The sequence below is a fragment of the Symphalangus syndactylus genome, chromosome 4 (genome assembly GCF_028878055.3).
Source record: "Symphalangus syndactylus isolate Jambi chromosome 4, NHGRI_mSymSyn1-v2.1_pri, whole genome shotgun sequence".
Classification (NCBI taxonomy): Eukaryota; Metazoa; Chordata; class Mammalia; order Primates; family Hylobatidae; genus Symphalangus; species Symphalangus syndactylus.
The window spans coordinates 83,441,435-83,447,426 of NC_072426.2; the positions used below are offsets into that span (position 1 = coordinate 83,441,435).

A 5,992-nucleotide genomic window follows, 5' to 3' on the forward strand; every position below is an offset into this window, starting at 1 on the left:
GGTTTCCCCAAGGCTGTTCTCTTGGGGCTTAGCAGGCAGCGAATTAGATAACAATCTTTCTCAGAGCCCCTCAGCTCTCCCATTTCTCAATTTGTATAGGCTGTCCTCTGTTTCTGGAATGTTTTTCCTAATGTTGTCTGCCCAGTGAACTGCTGCTCACCTTTTCAGACCCAGCTCCAGAGTGGCCTCCTCCAGGAAGCCCATTATCCTTGCTCCCAGCTAAGATGACCACCCTGCTTGGTCTTTCTGGTCATGTCCTGGCAGAAGGCTGAGCCCACTGTGGGAATTGCCCTGTCCTTCTAGATATGCCTGTCCCTGCTCTGCAAGCATGAGGACTGTAACTGCATCCCCTTCAGCACCTGTGGCTGGAGGACTGCAGCAGGCTCCCAGAATGCCAGTGGGCATATACCACTTTGCTTCAACCTCCCCATCTGTGATGTGGCACTGATGATGCCCACATACCACGGCAGGAGCAGCAGCCCATCAATGCTTGTGGTTTCCCTGGCGTGGGGACTGTTCAGCTCCTTATCTACTCAAGGCCACCCTTCCCAGGCTACCTGGAATCCCAGGGATCCCCTGCCAGGCCAGTCTCAGCCTGATGGTCCCAAAGAAGCCCTCCATTCCTCACAGGTGTTCCCCAGAGTGTGCAGACTTTGAGCTTGCTTGAACCTGTCATTCATGCATAAAGCCTCCCCTTGGGCATGTGAGTAGCAAATGCCTCAAATGCTGGATTCCCTTACAGAAATGGTCTCTCTCTTAGTGAGAGGGGCCCTTCTCCCCTCTAGACCCCATCCTGGGACCTGCCCTCTCCTGCCCCTGCCCTGCTAGTCCCCATCCAGGATGATGCTTACTTTCCCCTTGTGCCCCCTCAAACCCTGTCCTGAGCCACCTGCGTCTGCAGCTGCCTGTCCACCATCCTCCATGCCTGATTGGGCTCCTGCTACCTGTTCAGGGATTCAGGCTTCCTTGAGAGCTTGTTTGGAGGTTCTAGCAGGGGAGCGCAGCTACTCGTATACCCTTGACCGAAGACCGGTCCTCCTCTATCGGGGATGGTCGTCCTCTTCGACCGAGCGCGCAGCTTCGGGAGGGACGCACATGGAGCGGTGAGGGAGGAAGGGGACACCCGCCTAGCCAGCCAGATCAGCCGAATCAACCCTGGCAATCAATGGGGTGACAGATGTCGCAGCCAGATCGCCCTCACATCCATCAGGCTTCCTTCTTAGTACAACCCAAGTGTGTTAGCCTACTCTCCCTGGCTCCGCCCATCTCCAAATCTAGTCCTCCCAGGACCATCTTCCCTCCCAGCTCACACCCTCCAGAGATGCTCTGCACTGCTGGCAGGATCCAGTCCCTCCACCCAGCCTGCACACCAGACCGTCCCCTGCCAGGCTCCTGGGGTCTCCACACCCTGTGATTCAGGCAATCACATCCCAGCTACTAGAAGAGCTGGCCGTGCCCTGGCACCCTCCCTCGCTGCTCTGCCTTGAGGGCTCTGCTCCTCACCTCTCCATGTTGCATGTCTAAGCCCAGCCATCCTGAGCCTCAGCCTCAGTGCTGATGCTGCCTCTGACAAGCTGCCTTCCTTGAAGGGGAGCACCCTGGTCCCAAAGCCCCAGAGCACTAGAGCTGAATCTCTTTCTCTTTCTCCAGACAGACTCTCTCTCTCTCCTTGCAGCACAGCGCTGCACAGAGTGGAGCTCTCTCTACTCCACCCCTACCCTCAGCTCTGCATGGGGGAGAGGCCAGGTCGGGGACAGAGCCCAGGACCAATCATGGAAGTGTCAGCACAGCTCCTGTTTTGGGGACCTACCAGCTCCCAGCCTTGTGCCATTCCCTGCACAGCCCAGTGCCCTGGGACTCACGACAGGCCTGACGGCATCCTTTCTGTTCATGGGAGGCATTGATGGAGCTTGCTGGAATTGGACAATTTGCTCCTTGTTGTGTGCCCACGGAAAGCAGAGCTCAGACATGGACGGTGTGTCTGTCCCCACAGCCTACTGCCAGGGCACCCTGCAGTGAGGAACAGGGAGGCCACAGCCCAGCTGCTGGAGGCCTCGTGGTCTTGCTAAGGGCCTCGTGATGTCCCCATGAGGGGAGAACACCCAGGGCTCCCTTCATCTCCAGCAGCTGCAGTCGTGCAACTGCCGGCCATGCAGACCCCCAGCCTGCTCAGGAGGAGCTCAGGACAGACAGAGGCATCACAGAGCCCCACACAGGGCTGTCACCACCCATGCTGGGACCCTGGCTGGTAAGAGGGCATCCTCGCTGCAACCCAGACAGCATGGACAGGCACTGGGATTGATCCCGTGGGACTGAGGTGAGCCGAGGGTGTTTGTGTGGATGCCTTTGTCGGGCTGTGGAGGTTTCCTTCTGCTCACAGGGCGATGTGGGATGTTGAGGCCCCCACTTCTTGTTCTTCATCCCCTGAGATAACTGCTTGGTTCCTGTTTCCCGTTTTGTTGATGTGGTAAATTACACAGATATTTCAGCTCCTGCACCTGCCTGGCCTTCCTGGGAGGAGCCCTGGCTGCTCCTGGCCCATGGTCTGGGTTAGCTGCTGCTCCATGCCATTTGTTAGTGTTTTACTGAGAGCTTCTCACACATGTCTTTTCTTGCTTTAGAGTTAAACTTATTGTTGTGAGGTAACAACACACTAACTGTACACAGGTACTCACACCATCACCCCCGCATATTCCCCCCATACCAATAGACACATTCACACCCATGTGGGCCACACCTCCACACCCACCCACCCATGCACACTGCACCACAAACACACTCAACCCACCTCATACCACACACATCACACCACACATCACACACCTAAAGCACACACGCCCACACACCACACACACACATAAATAGCAAACACACATACACCAAAAATACCAAAGACACACCACACATCCCATACACACACCACACACATCAGCAACACACTCCCAACTCCCCATATGACACAAACACACACTGGACACCACATACCTGCATACCAGACACCCTTCCCACACATCAGCAGCCTTCCACACACCAGGCAACCTTCCCACACACTCCCACAAGACCCCCACTCATGCCACACACACACACTGCACATACACCACACACACACGCATATATGCTCCCCTACATACACTCACACCCCCACATACATATTACACAGCACCTCAGCTCCCACACAACATATACCCCACAATACAACACACACAAATGCATCACTCATGCATGCCCCAAAACACACCACACTCACAGCACATATACACACCCCACACAATCACACACACATTTCCACAGCACACAGACCACATATTACCCTCTCCCGCAGAATTCACACATATCAAGCCTCCCACAACACACCTTCCCACACATACTGCACCCACACAAACTATATACACACATACCACACACACCAAACACATACACACCACATACACACACCACACTCACACACTCCCCACACACCTCCTCCCCCACACATACCAAACAAATGCACACACTCCATACACACATGCACTCATGCATACCACCCTTTGGCAACCGCAGGGCCTCCACAGCTCTCACCTCCTACACACACAGAGGAAGGCTCCACCGATGTCACATCAAGACAGACCTTTGACATGAGCTGGAACACAGGAGGGGTGGGGTGGGGCAGGGAGAGTGAGCTTCCAGCCACAGGAGCCAGGTCCCCAGCCCCTCACCTCCACCCACTCACGGCATCAATGGTGCTTCTCAGGGCCTTGAAGCCATTCTCCACTGCAAACACGTGGTCAGGGCTGTCTGCAATTGCTGTTATCTACAGAGAGCAGGGCTGGCTTGGACTCCCCGCCAGGAGGTGAGGATGCAGCAGACCCCCGGCCCAGGGGACAGTGTCTTGCCCCCATGCTTTGGGGGCAGCAGAATGTCAGGCCTTCTCCAGCCAGCAGCCCACTCTTGGGGAGCGGGGAGCTCTTCCACCCTCCCCTCTGGCATGGTGGGATTTATATAACACGCTGTCAATCACTTCTGCAGTGGCCATGGGTTGGCCCAACTCACTTGGGGCAGCTTAGACAACCGTCCTTGGGGTGGCCCTGGGAAAGCCACCTGGGACGCCATTCCCCACTAGGCTTGAAAGTGGCGCCTGGTTACCTGTTTGGAATTACCTGGTCCAGCTTATAATCAGCCACGCCCAGGGTGTAAACATTGGCCCCCAGTTTCCGAGCCTTTTGAGCCTAAGGGAAAAAAGGCATTGCGTATTAGTCATCAAAATACATGGAGCAAAATGCTGGTAAGTATGAACTGGACTCACTTCTCTGAGAGTGTCCTGAAATGCATGTGCCACCAGTTCTCCATTGGTCATAGCAATAATCATGGTGGGAACCTTGTCTGCAGAAGAAGCAAAGAGTAGCCTGCTCAGCAAAGGCACCAAGAGTGACCTCCAGAAGCTCCGGAACCCGTGCAGGTGGCTGGGCCCACAGCGCTGCCCACTCCAGGGCATGGCCAGGTGCCCCCACCTCATCCTGCAGAGGAGAGGCTGCCCAGACCCAAGCACCTGCCACCCAGAAATCCCCTAGAGTGAGGGAGGTCTCAGCCCAGCACCCATTTTACAGTGGAGGGGCTGAGAGGGGCAGGGTCTTTCCCACCAGGCTGCCTGAACCCTCACCCACTAGCAGCCTGCACCACCTCTGCCTGAGGGCAGCTCCAGCCAGGACCCCACAACCACAGGCCTGTCCCACGGGCAGGGGGAGGAGCTGCTGGGCCCTCCTGTAACAGACAGGCTCAGGGAGGCTATCAGGGGGCCGGGTCTTGCTGCGAGCAGAGCCTGCAGGTAGCCCTGCCACCATCTCTGGGCCCAGGAGTTCAGGACTCCAGGTCAGTGGCACCTGGGCAGGGGACCCCACAGCCACCTCAATGCCTTTCCTCACCAGCCCTGCCTTTTCCTGACAGGAGCTGCAGCGACACAGTGGGGAGGGAAGTTGGGGGCCCTGGACAGCCTTCTGTACCATATGAGACAGGGTCAGGGAATGCAAGTCACTTGGAGGGGAGACATGGAAGGGAGGAGGAAGACTAAGGTGTGTGCAAGGGGGCAAACGCCTTGGCTCTTCTCTTTTCCTTTTCACACAGCCCAGCTGGAGGGCAAGCACCTCAGGGTTATGAGCACCAGAACTGCACACGCAGGATCCCACGCAGTTCTCAGAACTCCGTGGGGCGGGGGCTTACTATGCTCATTGCACCAGGGAAGGACCTGGAGCTCAGAGCAGGGAGCAACTTGCTCCAAGAGGCAGGGCAGGTGTGGCCTTGCAGAATCTGCACCCAGAGCTCTCTGAGGCTCACGCCCAGCTCTGTTTCCCCTATGGGACCACCATGGGGATGGCAGGTGCTTACTTCTGGAGTTGAAACTTTCGATCTGTTGAATTGCCTGCAAGAAAATGAAGAAATACTGAGCCTGGACAGTGAGATGATCCCACTGATGCTCTAAGATTTTGTAGGTTAGGGTTAGGGTTAGGGTTAGAGTTAGAGTTAGGAGATCAAGGGTTCTATACCTTTCTAAATCCTGCCTACATGAATGCGTGTCCTTCAGGCACAATTTTCTGAAGCTGGTCAAGACCGTTTTTTTATTCTATTACTGAAAAAAATAAAAAAGGTGGTTGACCTGGAAAGACATTGACTGTTAAAAATCAGCTCCCAAGCTCTCCGGGAGCCACTGTTCTTTGTGCGAGGCCTCCTGCATGAAGGAGGGGGCCAGGCAGGGGCTTTGTCCTGCTCATTCCTCATTGCGATTTTGACCAGAGATTTCAAGCCCTTCTGAGCTCATCCCAGTTACAGAGAATGCAGGCCTGGGGAAGTTCACCAGGGCCCTGCTTGGACCATCTCTGGTGACAGTGGGAGCTTCCCATGGAAGAGCAACTGTGAGTCAGGAACTGCAATGGGGTTGACATTCCTAGCCCTGAACCAGGGATGGGCAACTGAGAGTCAGCCACTGACTGTGGGGTTGACATTCCCAACTCTAATTCTAACT

General features: G+C 55.6%; 1 long non-coding RNA gene across 1 annotated transcript; it reads right to left on the reverse strand.

The window, feature by feature from the left end:
- Nucleotides 1-4,155: 4,155 nt before the first annotated feature.
- LOC129480355 (uncharacterized) lies at nt 4,156-5,589 on the reverse strand. The gene is made up of 4 exons (XR_008657007.1): nt 5,517-5,589; nt 5,359-5,392; nt 4,283-4,359; nt 4,156-4,205 (listed from the first exon to the last, which is right to left on the reverse strand). It is a non-coding gene; the product is annotated as an uncharacterized lncRNA (long non-coding RNA).
- Nucleotides 5,590-5,992: the final 403 nt, after the last annotated feature.